Here is a 16,370-nt window from a genome sequence, read left to right as displayed (position 1 = left end):
AATCCGTTCTCTGCCTGAAAAAAAACGATACACAGTCACATACCATATCTGTGCTCAGCCTCAGTGTGCTGCATGATAATATCATCTATGTATATCTGACTGTGCTGAGTAGTGCTCACTGCTCACACAGCTTAATTGTGGGGGAGACTGGGGAGCATTTATAGCAGGAGTACATATTTAACAGTGCACACTTTTGCTGCCAGAGTGCCAGTGTGACTGACCAGCAGTGACCACCAGTATATTGTCTGCCTGAAAAAGTTAAACACTCGTGTGGTGTTTTTTTTTTTTATTCTATAAACGCATTCTGCTGACAGTGTCCAGCAGGTCCGTCATTCATTATATTTCTATCTTCTTCATACTAGTAGTTTAGGAGTCTGCAGTGCTGACAGTGTCCAGCAGGTCCGTCATTATACAATATATACCTGTTCTGCAGTAGTGATATATATATATTTTTTATATCATTATCATCCAGTCTATACTAGCAGACGCGCAGTACGGTAGTCCACGGCTGTAGCTACCTCTGTGTCGGCAGTCGCTTGTCCATAATTGTATACCTACCTGTGGTGGTTTTTTTTTTTTCCATCTTCTTCATACTAGTAGTTTAGGAGTCTGCAGTGCTGATAGTGTCCAGCAGGTCCGTCATTATACAATATATACCTGTCCTGCAGTAGTGATATATATATATATTTTTTATATCATTATCATCCAGTCTATACTAGCAGACGCGCAGTACGGTAGTCCACGGCTGTGGCTACCTCTGTGTCGGCAGTCGCTCGTCCATAATTGTATACCTACCTGTGGTGGTTTTTTTTTTTCCATCTTCTTCATACTAGTAGTTTAGGAGTCTGCAGTGCTGACAGTGTCCAGCAGGTCCGTCATTATACAATATATACCTGTCCTGCAGTAGTGATATATATATATTTTTTATATCATTATCATCCAGTCTATACTAGCAGACGCGCAGTACGGTAGTCCACGGCTGTAGCTACCTCTGTGTCGGTAGTCGCTCGTCCATAATTGTATACCTACCTGTGGTGGGTTTTTTTTTTCCATCTTCTTCATACTAGTAGTTTAGGAGTCTGCAGTGCTGACAGTGTCCAGCAGGTCCGTCATTATACAATATATACCTGTCCTGCAGTAGTGATATATATATATTTTTTATATCATTATCATCCAGTCTATACTAGCAGACGCGCAGTACGGTAGTCCACGGCTGTAGCTACCTCTGTGTCGGCAGTCGCTCGTCCATAATTGTATACCTACCTGTGGTGGTTTTTTTTTTTCCATCTTCTTCATACTAGTAGTTTAGGAGTCTGCAGTGCTGACAGTGTCCAGCAGGTCCGTCATTATACAATATATACCTGTCCTGCAGTAGTGATATATATATATTTTTTATATCATTATCATCCAGTCTATACTAGCAGACGCGCAGTACGGTAGTCCACGGCTGTAGCTACCTCTGTGTCGGTAGTCGCTCGTCCATAATTGTATACCTACCTGTGGTGGGTTTTTTTTTTCCATCTTCTTCATACTAGTAGTTTAGGAGTCTGCAGTGCTGACAGTGTCCAGCAGGTCCGTCATTATACAATATATACCTGTCCTGCAGTAGTGATATATATATATTTTTTATATCATTATCATCCAGTCTATACTAGCAGACGCGCAGTACGGTAGTCCACGGCTGAAGCTACCTCTGTGTCGGCAGTCGCTCGTCCATAATTGTATACCTACCTGTGGTGGGGTTTTTTTTTCCCATCTTCTTCATACTAGTAGTTTAGGAGTCTGCAGTGCTGACAGTGTCCAGCAGGTCCGTCATTATACAATATATACCTGTTCTGCAGTAGTGATATATATATATTTTTTATATCATTATCATCCAGTCTATACTAGCAGACGCGCAGTACGGTAGTCCACGGCTGTAGCTACCTCTGTGTCGGCAGTCGCTCGTCCATAATTGTATACCTACCTGTGGTGGGTTTTTTTTTTTCCATCTTCTTCATACTAGTAGTTTAGGAGTCTGCAGTGCTGACAGTGTCCAGCAGGTCCGTCATTATACAATATATACCTGTCCTGCAGTAGTGATATATATATATTTTTTATATCATTATCATCCAGTCTATACTAGCAGACGCGCAGTACGGTAGTCCACGGCTGTAGCTACCTCTGTGTCGGCAGTCGCTCGTCCATAATTGTATACCTACCTGTGGTGGGTTTTTTTTCCCATCTTCTTTATACTAGTAGTTTAGGAGTCTGCAGTGCTGACAGTGTCCAGCAGGTCCGTCATTATACAATATATACCTGTCCTGCAGTAGTGATATATATATATTTTTTATATCATTATCATCCAGTCTATTCTAGCAGACGCGCAGTACGGTAGTCCACGGCTGTAGCTACCTCTGTGTTGGCAGTCGCTCGTCCATAATTGTATACCTACCTGTGGTGGGTTTTTTTTTTCCATCTTCTTCATACTAGTAGTTTAGGAGTCTGCAGTGCTGACAGTGTCCAGCAGGTCCGTCATTATACAATATATACCTGTCCTGCAGTAGTGATATATATATATTTTTTATATCATTATCATCCAGTCTATACTAGCAGACGAGCAGTACGGTAGTCTACGGCTGTAGCTACCTCTGTGTCGGCAGTCGCTCGTCCATAATTGTATACCTACCTGTGGTGGGGTTTTTTTTTCCATCTTCTTCATACTAGTAGTTTAGGAGTCTGCAGTGCTGACAGTGTCCAGCAGGTCCGTCATTATACAATATATACCTGTCCTGCAGTAGTGATATATATATATTTTTTATATCATTATCATCCAGTCTATACTAGCAGATGCGCAGTACGGTAGTCCACGGCTGTAGCTACCTCTGTGTCGGCAGTCGCTCGTCCATAATTGTATACCTACCTGTGGTGTTTTTTTTTTTCCCATCTTCTTCATACTAGTAGTTTAGGAGTCTGCAGTGCTGACAGTGTCCAGCAGGTCCGTCATTATACAATATATACCTGTCCTGCAGTAGTGATATATATATATTTTTTATATCATTATCATCCAGTCTATACTAGCAGACGCGCAGTACGGTAGTCCACGGCTGTAGCTACCTCTGTGTCGGCAGTCGCTCGTCCATAATTGTATACCTACCTGTGGTGGGTTTTTTTTTTCCATCTTCTTCATACTAGTAGTTTAGGAGTCTGCAGTGCTGACAGTGTCCAGCAGGTCCGTCATTATACAATATACACCTGTCCTGCAGTAGTGATATATATATATTTTTTATATCATTATCATCCAGTCTATACTAGCAGACGCGCAGTACGGTAGTCCACGGCTGTAGCTACCTCTGTGTCGGCAGTCGCTCGTCCATAATTGTATACCTACCTGTGGTGGGTTTTTTTTTTTCCATCTTCTTCATACTAATAGTTTAGGAGTCTGCAGTGCTGACAGTGTCCAGCAGATCCGTCATTATACAATATATACCTGTCCTGCAGTAGTGATATATATATATTTTTTATATCATTATCATCCAGTCTATACTAGCAGACGCGCAGTACGGTAGTCCACGGCTGTAGCTACCTCTGTGTCGCCAGTCGCTCGTCCATAATTGTATACCTACCTGTGGTGGGGGTTTTTTTTTCCATCTTCTTCATACTAGTAGTTTAGGAGTCTGCAGTGCTGACAGTGTCCAGCAGGTCCGTCATTATACAATATATACCTGTCCTGCAGTAGTGATATATATATATTTTTTATATCATTATCATCCAGTCTATACTAGCAGACGCGCAGTACGGTAGTCCACGGCTGTAGCTACCTCTGTGTCGGCAGTCGCTCGTCCATAATTGTATACCTACCTGTGGTGGTTTTTTTTTTTTCCATCTTCTTCATACTAGTAGTTTAGGAGTCTGCAGTGCTGACAGTGTCCATCAGGTCGGTCATTATACAATATATACCTGTCCTGCAGTAGTGATATATATATTTTTTATATCATTATCATCCAGTCTATACTAGCAGACGCGCAGTACGGTAGTCCACGGCTGTAGCTACCTCTGTGTCGGCAGTCGCTCGTCCATAATTGTATACCTACCTGTGGTGGTTTTTTTTTTTTTCCATCTTCTTCATACTAGTAGTTTAGGAGTCTGCAGTGCTGACAGTGTCCATCAGGTCTGTCATTATACAATATATACCTGTCCTGCAGTAGTGATATATATATATTTTTTATATCATTATCATCCAGTCTATACTAGCAGACGCGCAGTACGGTAGTCCACGGCTGTAGCTACCTCTGTGTCGGCAGTCGCTCGTCATCCATAAGTATACTAGTATCCATCCATCTCCATTGTTTACCTGAGGTGCCTTTTAGTTGTGCCTATTAAAATATGGAGAACAAAAATGTTGAGGTTCCAAAAATAGGGAAAGATCAAGATCCACTTCCACCTCGTGCTGAAGCTGCTGCCACTAGTCCTGGCCGAGACGATGAAATGCCATCAACGTCGTCTGCCAAGGCCGATGCCCAATGTCATAGTACAGAGCATGTAAAATCCAAAACACAAAATATCAGTAAAAAAAGGACTCAAAAATCTAAAATAAAATCGTCGGAGGAGAAGTGTAAACTTGCCAATATGCCATTTACCACACGGAGTGGCAAGGAACGGCTGAGGCCCTGGCCTATGTTCATGGCTAGTGGTTCAGCTTCACATGAGGATGGAAGCACTCAGCCTCTCGCTAGAAAAATGAAAAGACTTAAGCTGGCAAAAGCACAGCAAAGAACTGTGCGTTCTTCGAAATCACGAATCCACAAGGAGAGTCCAATTGTGTCGGTTGCGATGCCTGACCTTCCCAACACTGGACGTGAAGAGCATGCGCCTTCCACCATTTGCACGCCCCCTGCAAGTGCTGGAAGGAGCACCCGCAGTCCAGTTCCTGATAGTCAGATTGAAGATGTCAGTGTTGAAGTACACCAGGATGAGGAGGATATGGGTGTTGCTGGCGCTGGGGAGGAAATTGACCAGGAGGATTCTGATGGTGAGGTGGTTTGTTTAAGTCAGGCACCCGGGGAGACACCTGTTGTCCGTGGGAGGAATATGGCCATTGACATGCCTGGTGAAAATACCAAAAAAAATCAGCTCTTCAGTGTGGAAGTATTTCAACAGAAATGCGGACAACATTTGTCAAGCCGTGTGTTGCCTTTGTCAAGCTGTAATAAGTAGGGGTAAGGACGTTAACCACCTCGGAACATCCTCCCTTATACGTCACCTGCAGCGCATTCATCATAAGTCAGTGACAAGTTCAAAAACTTTGGGCGACAGCGGAAGCAGTCCACTGACCAGTAAATCCCTTCCTCTTGTAACCAAGCTCACGCAAACCACCCCACCAACTCCCTCAGTGTCAATTTCCTCCTTCCCCAGGAATGCCAATAGTCCTGCAGGCCATGTCACTGGCAATTCTGACGAGTCCTCTCCTGCCTGGGATTCCTCCGATGCATCCTTGCGTGTAACGCCTACTGCTGCTGGCGCTGCTGTTGTTGCTGCTGGGAGTCGATGGTCATCCCAGAGGGGAAGTCGTAAGACCACTTTTACTACTTCCACCAAGCAATTGACTGTCCAACAGTCCTTTGCGAGGAAGATGAAATATCACAGCAGTCATCCTGCTGCAAAGCGGATAACTGAGGCCTTGGCATCCTGGGCGGTGAGAAACGTGGTTCCGGTATCCATCATTACTGCAGAGGCAACTAGAGACTTGTTGGAGGTACTGTGTCCCCGGTACCAAATACCATCTAGGTTCCATTTCTCTAGGCAGGCGATACCGAAAATGTACACAGACCTCAGAAAAAGACTCACCAGTGTCCTAAAAAATGCAGTTGTACCCAATGTCCACTTAACCACGAACATGTGGACAAGTGGAGCAGGGCAGACTCAGGACTATATGACTGTGACAGCCCACTGGGTAGATGTATGGACTCCCGCCGCAAGAACAGCAGCGGCGGCACCAGTAGCAGCATCTCGCAAACGCCAACTCTTTCCTAGGCAGGCTACGCTTTGTATCACCGCTTTCCAGAATACGCACACAGCTAAAAACCTCTTACGGCAACTGAGGAAGATCATCGCGGAATGGCTTACCCCAATTGGACTCTCCTGTGGATTTGTGGCATCGGACAACGCCAGCAATATTGTGTGTGCATTAAATATGGGCAAATTCCAGCACGTCCCATGTTTTGCACATACCTTGAATTTGGTGGTGCAGAATTATTTAAAAAACGAGAGGGGCGTGCAAGAGATGCTGTCGGTGGCCAGAAGAATTGCGGGACACTTTCGGCGTACAGGCACCACGTACAGAAGACTGGAGCAACACCAAAAACGCCTGAACCTGCCCTGCCATCATCTGAAGCAAGAAGTGGTAACGAGGTGGAATTCAACCCTCTATATGCTTCAGAGGTTGGAGGAGCAGCAAAAGGCCATTCAAGCCTATACAACTGAGCACGATATAGGAGGTGGAATGCACCTGTCTCAAGCGCAGTGGAAAATGATTTCAACGTTGTGCAAGGTTCTGCAACCTTTTGAACTTGCCACACGTGAAGTCAGTTCAGACACTGCCAGCCTGAGTCAGGTCATTCCCCTCATCAGGCTTTTGCAGAAGAAGCTGGAGACATTGAAGGAGGAGCTAACACAGAGCGATTCCGCTAGGCATGTGGGACTTGTGGATGGAGCCCTTAATTCGCTTAACAAGGATTCACGGGTGGTCAATCTGTTGAAATCAGAGCACTACATTTTGGCCACTGTGCTCGATCCTAGATTTAAAACCTACCTTGGATCTCTCTTTCCGGCAGACACAAGTCTGCAGGGGTTCAAAGAATTGCTGGTGAGAAAATTGTCAAGTCAAGCGGAACGCGACCTGTCAACATCTCCTCCTTCACATTCTCCCGCAACTGGGGGTGCGAGGAAAAGGCTCAGAATTCCGAGCCCACCCGCTGGCGGTGATGCAGGGCAGTCTGGAGCGACTGCTGATGCTGACATCTGGTCCAGACTGAAGGACCTGCCAACGATTACGGACATGTCGTCTACTGTCGCTGCATATGATTCTCTCCCCATTGAAAGAATGGTGGAGGATTATATGAGTGACCGCATCCAAGTAGGCACGTCAGACAGTCCGTACGTATACTGGCAGGAAAAAGAGGCAATTTGGAGGCCCTTGCACAAACTGGCTTTATTCTACCTAAGTTGCCCTCCCACAGTGTGTACTCCGAAAGAGTGTTTAGTGCCGCCGCTCACCTTGTCAGCAATCGGCGTACGAGGTTACTTCCAGAAAATGTGGAGAAGATGATGTTCATTAAAATGAATTATAATCAATTCCTCCATGGAGACATTCACCAGCAGCAATTGCCTCCACAAAGTACACAGGGAGCTGTGATGGTGGATTCCAGTGGGGACGAATTGATAATCTGTGAGGAGGGGGATGTACACGGTGATGAATCGGAGGATGATGATGAAGTGGACATCTTGCCTCTGTAGAGCCAGTTTGTGCAAGGAGAGATTAATTGCTTCTTTTTTGGTGGGGGTCCAAACCAACCCGTCATTTCAGTCACAGTCGTGTGGCAGACCCTGTCACTGAAATGATGGGTTGGTTAAAGTGTGCATGTCCTGTTTATACAACATAAGGGTGGGTGGGAGGGCCCAAGGACAATTCTATCTTGCACCTCTTTTTTCTTTCATTTTTCTTTGCGTCATGTGCTGTTTGGGGAGTGTTTTTTGGAAGGGCCATCCTGCCTGACACTGCAGTGCCACTCCTAGATGGGCCAGGTGTTTGTGTCGGCCACTTGGGTCGCTGAGCTTAGTCACACAGCTACCTCATTGCGCCTCTTTTTTTCTTTGTGTCATGTGCTGTTTGGGGAGTGTTTTTTTGAAGGGCCATCCTGCGTGACACTGCAGTGCCACTCCTGGATGGGCCAGGTGTTTGTGTCGGCCACTAGGGTCGCTTAGCTTACTCACACAGCTACCTCATTGCGCCTCTTTTTTTTCTTCTTTGCGTCATGTGCTGTTTGGGGAGTATTTTTTGGAAGGGCCATCCTGCCTGACACTGCAGTGCCACCCCTAGATGGGCCATGTGTTTGTGTCGGCCACTTGGGTCGCTGAGCTTAGTCACACAGCTACCTCATTGCACCTCTTTTTTTTCTTCTTTGCGTCAAGTGCTGTTTGGGGAGAGTTTTTTGGAAGGGCCATCCTGCGTGACACTGCAGTGCCACTCCTAGATGGGCCAGGTGTTTGTGTCGGCCACTAGGGTCACTTATCTTAGTCACACAGCTACCTCATTGCGCCTCTTTTTTCTTCTTTGCGTCATGTGCTGTTTGGGGAGTGTTTTTTGGAAGGGCCATCCTGCGTAACACTGCAGTGCCACTCCTAGATGGGCCAGGTGTTTGTGTCGGCCACTAGGGTCACTTATCTTAGTCACATAGCTACCTCATTGCGCCTCTTTTTTTTCTTCTTTGCGTCATGTGCTGTTTGGGGAGTATTTTTTGGAAGGGCCTTCCGGCCTGACACTGCAGTGCCACTCCTAGATGGGCCAGGTGTTTGTGTCGGCCACTAGGGTCGCTTAGCTTACTCACACAGCTACCTCATTGCGCCTCTTTTTTTCTTTGCGTCATGTGCTGTTTGGGGAGTGTTTTTTGGAAGGGCCATCCTGCGTGACACTGCAGTGCCACTCCTAGATGGGCCAGGTGTTTGTGTCGGCCACTTGGGTCGCTGAGCTTAGTCACACAGCTACCTCATTGCGCCTTTTTTTCTTTGCGTCATGTGCTGTTTGGGGAGTGTTTTTTGGAAGGGCCATCCTGCGTGACACTGCAGTGCCACTCCTAGATGGGCCAGGTGTTTGTGTCGGCCACTTGGGTCGCTGAGCTTAGTCACACAGCTACCTCATTGCGCCTCTTTTTTTCTTTGCGTCATGTGCTGTTTGGGGAGTGTTTTTTGGAAGGGCCATCCTGCGTGACACTGCAGTGCCACTCCTAGATGGGCCAGGTGTTTGTGTCGGCCACTTGGGTCGCTGAGCTTAGTCATCCAGCAACCTCGGTGCAAATTTTAGGACTAAAAATAATATTGTGAGGTGTGAGGTGTTCAGAATAGACTGAAAATGAGTGTAAATTATGGTTATTGAGGTTAATAATACTTTGGGATCAAAATGACCCCCAAATTCTATGATTTAAGCTGTTTTTTAGGGTTTTTTGAAAAAAACACCCGAATCCAAAACACACCCGAATCCGACAAAAAAAATTCGGTGAGGTTTTGCCAAAACGCGTTCGAACCCAAAACACGGCCACGGAACCGAACCCAAAACCAAAACACAAAACCCGAAAAATTTCCGGTGCACATCTCTAGTATGAACTAAGATACTCTTTGACTGGTGCGGAGTCACAACCAATTTCTTTTGAGTCTCAGTAGAAGAGACAGCTCCTGCACGTAACTGTGATCCCAGCACTGAGACCGACGTCACAAGCTGGGATCCAATAGCACGACCAGTTGAGCTTACCACCGCTTATGCACCTTGCCAACGAAAGCAGGGCCTAGGAGGCCAGGAAGTCTGCTTGGTGACACGCAGACCCTTGGCTCTGTGGTGACACGCAGACCCTTGGCTCTGTGGTGACATGCAGACCCTTGACTCTCTCCTCCCAGATAATGGGAAAGACACACTCTTTTTTTTCAGGAAAACAGCCCTCCATCTGCCCCCTCCCCACCCCCTCCACACTACTGCCTTTCAGTTAGGCAGTGGCAGAGGGGAACTACGGGCAACAACACATGGCCCATTCTGCACATGCATAGAACAGGCCTTGTGCAGCTGCCGATTCTCAATAATGGGAATCTGCATACAGCCCCACTCCAGCGGAAAGTCTGAATCAGGCCCACAGTGGGCCATGGCACCTATTGAGCTTTATTGAACACACATGTTCTAAAAAAATAATAATATTATAGTAATAATGGTATGTACTAATGTGCATCAATAATGGGTTAATGCTGCACTGCCGGCAGTGACAAAAACAAACAAACAAACACCAGTGTGCACTATGCACCAAGGGTTAATGAGGTCCTCTGGTCTGTGCATAAAGGTGCTGCAGTTACGTTACAGCACATTAAGCAAAAATGCAAGTAATAATAGATGAGATGTTCCTTCCAGGACTATTAAAATAAAAAATAATGTTTTACTATCTGCCTACAGGATCCATCTATTTCAGTCAGTACTATTAAGTAGTGATATGTGGGCGTCCTGACTCTCCCCAGTAATAACTAGGGACATGTGGGTGCCTGTCAGTTTCCTGAGTCTCCTGACTCTCATGTGGGTGTCCGTCAAACAGTGCCCCGACTCTCCCCTCTGGCGTTCCTGTGTGAATTGACATCTGAATCATAGCGGGAGGGACTTCTATCAAATCTGAAACACACAAGATTCAGAATTCAAACATGGTGGAAAAACCCAAGCCATGGCTCAGATTCCCTTGGATCCCAGAGGTTCGGGTCGGCTTGATTCTCTTTGATGCTAAAATAACTAACTTGTTCTATATCTTCTGCTCATATATAAGCATAGCAGGTAAGGTTATTGTAAAACGTATGGTATATTTTTCCAGGTCGTATACCTCATTATCTGTATCTGCATGTAATAGTAGAACCCACAGTGAAAATATGTTAATTATTTATACAGTATTTTTAGAAGAAGATCTGAGGGATGATCTTTAAAACGGGTCACCCTACTGCGCATTGCATAGAGAGTTTGATATACATTTGAGCACTGAAGGTTTGCAGGAAAAAAATACACAAAAATACATGCGGAAATAAATCCAGCATTACGTACATTTGGATGCAGCCTTCTCTTGATTTTGCTATTCCGTGACTCCTTGCACTGAAAGATCTTAAGGTACTTTAATAGGTTTTAAAATTACACTGACTATAGTATTCACTGCTGCTGTTGCTGCATCCGGCAACCAGAACTATCTGCAGGTATAGCCTACTTAATTGCATTTTGTGTGAAGTTAATTTTTCTTCAACATGCTGAGATAATTACAAACTGTTTTCACAATGCATGTTCTGATTGAATCAGAGAGATAAGACTATTGCATTAGTCTAGTCATCAAGTTCCGTTATATTATTACAATACAGCTGATTATTGATGATTTTTTTTATTACAATTTTTGCAAGCTTACTTTACTGCCATAGTTTTTAAAATATCTAGGGCCAAATGTAATAGAGTGGGAATTTCAGAAAGTGAGAGATTTGGTAAGGTTTTTCAGGGTTTTTTTTAAAGTGCCAATCATTTACACTGCAAAACCAGATTGATCATGCTGTGTAAATGATTGCCACTTTAAAAAAAACTGAAAAACCTTACCAAATCTCTCACTTTTTGAAACTCTTACTCTATTACATTTGGCTCCAACTGTTTTTCTGTCATCAAATACAGCAGCAATTCATCTACTATCAATACAGGCTTTATTTTTATTAAAATTACCACTTTCTCATAGACACTCAAAAATGCATAGACGCCCCCATTGACATTCAGAGGGGGTGTGGCCTTGCTTAAATAGGCATGGCCTCGCTAAAATGGGTGTGGCCTTGCAGGAAAAGACTACCTTACACCCCAGTGCCCTACAGTGAAGCTTAGAATTACTTTGTCTAGGTGTCTTGCTCGTTGCCAGGGGTTTCATGCACTGTGTCTCACGCTTTTCGCCAGGGTTTTCATGCACTGGGTGTCATGCTCATTGCTAGGGGTTTCTGTTCTGGGATCCATGTTCGTTGCCAAGGGTAATGCTCATTGCCAAGGGTACACATGCGCTGTGTGTCATGCTCATTGCCAGAGGTTTCATGCTCTGGGATCCATGCTCGTTGCCAAAGGTAAAGCTCATTGCCATGGGTAATGCTCGTTGCCAAGGATGTACCCGCACTTGCGGCGCCAGCACTGCTATGGTTATGGCTAAAACCAAGTTGGCCTGCTCCCCCTCCTCCTGCCCATGGTACTCCGCTCAGGGGGCAGAGTTTCACAAAATGATGCAGTTGCATTGCGATGTCATAAAGCATCTGCATCATTCCATGAAACTCCGCCCCCCGAGTGGAGTACTATGGGAGGGAGGAGGGGGAGCACGATAGGAGCAACAGCGGGCACCCCGTGTGATCACAATGCTCACCCCGCCACTAGAAACAGCACTGTCTACAAGCCAATATGTATAAAGTGGATGAGTAAATCAACAGATTAATAATAAAAATAATAATAATAATAACAACAATAATCATGATGGGCAGTACGAGGATCTTTTCACTAAGTGCTACAGGAATCTTTCTGAGATTAATCAAGTACAGTATATATTCCATGATTTCCTTTTTCGGTGTGACACTGTATACTTTAATAACATTATAATTTAGTTCTTAACTTTGTATTTGTATCAATACTTTGTAAGACTATTGCTTCTTAATCTCTGAGACAATAACCTTTTGCTAAACTCACATTTTACAAAATCGTCAATTCATCAGAAACTAGTCTTTTATCGCCTCAATCACTGCTCTTGCTAAAAAATGTGTTTAACCAACAAGCTTAGACGCAGAGAAACGGCATGGAGCTGTCCAACAGCCAGAATACAGACGCTCAGCCAGCACAGCAGCAGTCTCTAGAGGCAGGAGCTTTGAATTCTGACACTGGGGTTAATTCCTTTTTCCAGCTTGTTCTAGCTATGGGCCTGATTCTGAGTTGGGAACAGTGGCATACCTATAATGGGTGCAGGGTGTGTTGCACACGGGCCACCGAGTCTTGGGCAACCCACACCACACACTGAGCACACGGGCCCCTGAGTCTTGGGCAACCCACACCACACACTGAGCTCACATTTTTTCAATACTCACCTCTCCGGAACCTCCCGTTGCTGGTAGCACCTCTCTACAAATCACCGGGAAAATGGCATGATGGCCATTTTCCTAATGTTTTGTGGATGCACAGTAAGGAAATCTTCATGAAGATGTCCGCTGCACTATTTCCCCGGAGATCTGCACATGCGTAATAGAGTCTGTGTCCCCTAGTGCTCAGACTCTATGGCTCACCCGAGTTTCAGCTAGAGATGAGAAGGTCAAACGGAGGAGGTTGCACAAGGGCCTCCTCCTCTGATATTATGCACTTGTTTGGGAATAAAGTAAGAAACAGTGAATAACTGTGCTCCTGGACAAACCATGTTGACAGTAGCATATCTATAATGGGTGCAGGGTGTGTGTGCATATGGGCCCCTGGGGATCCAAACCACACACCCTGCATCTATTTCTTTAATACTCTTCTTTCTGGAGTCCCACATTGGCAGATTCAGCGCTGCACAAATCACTGGGAAAATGGCACAGAGGGCATTTTCCTGTTTTTTTTGTGCTTGCACAATTGAAAAATTGCTGTAAAAATGAGCACTGCACAGATTTCCTGGATACCTGCACATGCGCAGTACAATCTGTGACAATGCACTACTAGTGCTCACTAATCAGATACAGAGGAGGGGGCCTGTAGGCAGACCACATACACGCCCCCTTATCACTTCATTTTCCCATGCATATTTAATGCAAGGGGTACAGATACGTACATTTTTTATGCATGGAGGGTAAACACTGGCTGTTTTTGCATGTAGCCCACAAATGCTGGACAGGTTTAATTTTACACTGCAATTTAAATTTCAGTTTGTAACATTTCAATCTCTCTGTACAATTTACTTCTGCCCCACCTGCAGTGCAACATAGTTTTGCCAAAGTGCACAGTTGCTTGCTCTTTCTTTAGGGCCTGATTCTCAGTTGGGAATAAATACCCTGCCTTCCTATATATATTGTATGCAAGGTGCTGTCACCCCCTCCTTACCTGATATTGTGATCTTGTAAGTAGAGATGAGTCCTAATACATCATTGCTGCAGCTGCGCCCAAAAGCCTCTAGCTAGTATCGGGCATCTTTTTTGCATCTTCGCAATGTGACGTGAGAACTGTGCACCAGGAGACTGCACTGATTAATTTGATATGCAACACTTGTACACTGTATCTGTGTATAAGTCTCTGATTCTGTATATAGCACTAAGTGCTACAATGGAGCGAAGGGGGATGCGATACTCCATTCGGCAGCATTGGATCACTAGTGATGTAATCTGATTGACCCTGTAGCAGGGTAGACCAGAAGACATCGCTGCTAGCAATGGCGGGGGCTCGCAGATCGGATGTACACACTACATGATATGGCAGGGTGATACATCGTCTAGTGTGTACCCAGCTTAAGAAGATCAAATGTAACAGTACGATAATGTATTTATTAGGGATGAGCGGGTTCGGTTCCTCGGAATCCGAACCCGCCCGAACTTCATGTTTTTTTACACGGGGCCGAGCGACTCGGATCTTCCCGCCTTGCTCGGTTAACCCGAGCGCGCCCGAACGTCATCATCCCGCTGTCGGATTCTCGCGAGGCTCGGATTCTATCGCGAGACTCGGATTCTATATAAGGAGCCGCGCGTCGCCGCCATTTTCACACGTGCATTGAGATTCATAGGGAGAGGACGTGGCTGGCGTCCTCTCCGTTTATAGAGAAGAGAGTGAGACAGTAGAGAGAGACACAGTAGTAATTTTGGGGAGCATTAGGAGGAGTACTAGTTACTTGCTGAAGTGATAGATAGCGTGACTGTATATTATCTGACTTGTGGGGGAGACACTGACAGTGGGGAGCAGTTAGAGTCTGAGAGCAGGACTCAGGAGTACATATAACGTACAGTGCACACTTTTGCTGCCAGAGTGCCACACTGCCATTGTGACCACACTGACCACCAGTATAATATATATTGTGATTGTCTGCTTAGGAGTACTACTTGCAAGTTGCTGATAGTGTGACCAGTGACCTGACCACCAGTCACCACCAGTTTAATATATATATATATATATATATATAATTGTATATAATATATATATAATATTGTATACCACCTACCCGTGTTTTTTTTTTCTTTCTTCTTTATACATACTACTATAGTAGCTTACTGTAGCAGTCTGCGGTGCTGCTGAGCTGACTGTGTCCAGCAGGTCCGTCATCAGTCATTACATAATAAATATATATACCTGTCCGGCTGCAGTACTAGTGATATTATATATATATATTGATTTCATCTCATTATCATCCAGTCTATATTAGCAGCAGACACAGTACGGTAGTCCACGGCTGTAGCTACCTCTGTGTCGGCAGTCGCTCGTCCATCCATAATTGTATACCACCTACCCGTGGTTTTTTTTTTCTTTCTTCTTTATACATACTACTATAGTAGCTTACTGTAGCAGTCTGCGGTGCTGCTGAGCTGACAGTGTCCAGCAGGTCCGTCATCAGTCATTACATAATAAATATATATACCTGTCCGGCTGCAGTACTAGTGATATTATATATATATATATATATATATATATATTGATTTCATCTCCTTATCATCCAGTCTATATTAGCAGCAGACACAGTACGGTAGTCCACGGCTGTAGCTACCTCTGTGTCGGCAGTCGCTCGTCCATCCATAATTGTATACCACCTACCCGTGGTTTTTTTTTTTCTTTCTTCTTTATACATACTACTATAGTAGCTTACTGTAGCAGTCTGCGGTGCTGCTGAGCTGACAGTGTCCAGCAGGTCCGTCATCAGTCATTTCATAATAAATATATATACCTGTCCGGCTGCAGTACTAGTGATATTATATATATATATATATATATATATATATATTGATTTCATCTCCTTATCATCCAGTCTATATTAGCAGCAGACACAGTACGGTAGTCCACGGCTGTAGCTACCTCTGTGTCGGCAGTCGCTCGTCCATCCATAATTGTATACCACCTACCCGTGGTTTTTTTTTTCTTTCTTCTTTATACATACTACTATAGTAGCTTACTGTAGCAGTCTGCGGTGCTGCTGAGCTGACAGTGTCCAGCAGGTCCGTCATCAGTCATTACATAATAAATATATATACCTGTCCGGCTGCAGTACTAGTGATATTATATATATATATATATTGATTTCATCTCCTTATCATCCAGTCTATATTAGCAGCAGACACAGTACGGTAGTCCACGGCTGTAGCTACCTCTGTGTCGGCAGTCGCTCGTCCATCCATAATTGTATACCACCTACCCGTGGTTTTTTTTTTCTTTCTTCTTTATACATACTACTATAGTAGCTTACTGTAGCAGTCTGCGGTGCTGCTGAGCTGACTGTGTCCAGCAGGTCCGTCATCAGTCATTACATAATAAATATATCTACCTGTCCGGCTGCAGTACTAGTGTGATATAATATATATTGATTTCATCTCATTATCATCCAGTCTATATTAGCAGCAGACACAGTACGGTAGTCCACGGCTGTAGCTACCTCTGTGTCGGCAGTCGC

The sequence above is a fragment of the Pseudophryne corroboree genome, chromosome 3 (assembly GCF_028390025.1).
Source record: "Pseudophryne corroboree isolate aPseCor3 chromosome 3, aPseCor3.hap2, whole genome shotgun sequence".
NCBI classification, from domain to species: Eukaryota; Metazoa; Chordata; class Amphibia; order Anura; family Myobatrachidae; genus Pseudophryne; species Pseudophryne corroboree.
The sequence above is the reverse complement of the archived record's forward strand: the minus strand, read 5'-3'. Positions refer to the sequence as shown.